General features: G+C 42.2%; 1 long non-coding RNA gene across 1 annotated transcript; it reads left to right on the top strand.

The window, feature by feature from the left end:
- Positions 1 to 9: 9 nt before the first annotated feature.
- On the top strand, positions 10 to 819 carry LOC147819995 (uncharacterized). The gene is made up of 2 exons (XR_015438369.1): positions 10 to 118; positions 760 to 819. It is a non-coding gene; the product is annotated as an uncharacterized LOC147819995 (long non-coding RNA).
- Positions 820 to 1184: the final 365 nt, after the last annotated feature.

The following is a 1184-nucleotide window of genomic DNA, read 5'->3' as shown; positions in this document are numbered from 1 at the left end:
GCAGCTCAAGCGGCCGAGTTCCCTGACAGACCTTAGCCATGCCCACGAGGAACAGGAAGTGGAGTTCCTCAAGCTGCAGGTTGCTGAGCAACGTGGCATCATTGACGAGCTCACGCAGGTCAGGATTTTACTCAAACCACCAGGACTGATGCCTGTTATACCTTTTACATACAGATTTCATCCATTTCTTCGATTTCACCCTGCCCGAAGTCGGGGCATCACATTACGAAAGTATTTAAAAGCCCCCAATTGCTGCTCCTCTCTGCCTTTTGGATCCCTCTGGATTACGAAAATAAGTTATATATTTTCAGGAGGCTCAGTGGTTGTGTCTGGTGGAAAGTGTTTTTGGCTTCCACAAATGTCTACACAATCTCGAATTCAGCAGAGATTTTCTCATTTATTCATCTTCTCCCATTTTACCCTCCCACATTATTGTCTTTACCTTCCCATCACAGCCCGACTCGTCACAAGGTGCTAATTTCCTCATTTTCTAGAGCTTCAACCCACATGCTTTATTCCTGTGATGCTATTGTTTGCTGTCCACCATTAGCAATTAATCTCAGTTATTGGAACAGTTTGGTTTTCATTTCTTATGTTCTCCTTTCACCCTGAAAGTTGAAGAAACTGAAAAAATTGACACTTCTGCATGAAATATTCTGATGACAGTTAATGTCTTGACTGAATTGTGTGAAGGTTGTGCAGCTGATTGAGGCATGTCTGAATCTCAAGTCTGTTGTTTTGCTCTGTGCTTGTTTTTAGGAACGTGATCGTTTGGTGATGAGCAAAAAGAACAGGAGGAAACCTCTCAAACTGACAAAAGTAAGTGTCCGTGAGTGTTTTAAAAACTCTGTTAACCCAGTGGTGTGTAACTAAGCAACTACCCTGTCTGTGCTTGACTGATGCTTAAGCACTGTTTTCACTTGATTGTGTGTGTGTGTGTGTGTGTGTGTGTGTGTGTGTGTGTTTGTGTTTGTGTTTGTGTTTAATTGGGCTCAGGAGACAATAATGACAGTATCCCTCACAGCTGGGAACATCACGCTGAACACGTGCAACTTCTGCACGAACCATGCCAGGCTAATGGAAAAAAAATGTTCTACTAGTGTATATTTTGTGTTATTTTAGGACCGTGAATACATTCATGAAAAAAACTACAAGCTTCATTTGTGAGCAGCAGTTTGCATCTT

This window comes from Seriola lalandi, unplaced genomic scaffold, assembly GCF_002814215.2.
Source record: "Seriola lalandi dorsalis isolate HSWRI2012SDOR001 ecotype SW California unplaced genomic scaffold, Sedor1 jcf7180002006741, whole genome shotgun sequence".
Lineage (NCBI taxonomy): Eukaryota > Metazoa > Chordata > Actinopteri > Carangiformes > Carangidae > Seriola > Seriola lalandi.
This window is presented reverse-complemented; position numbering and strand designations above follow the sequence as displayed.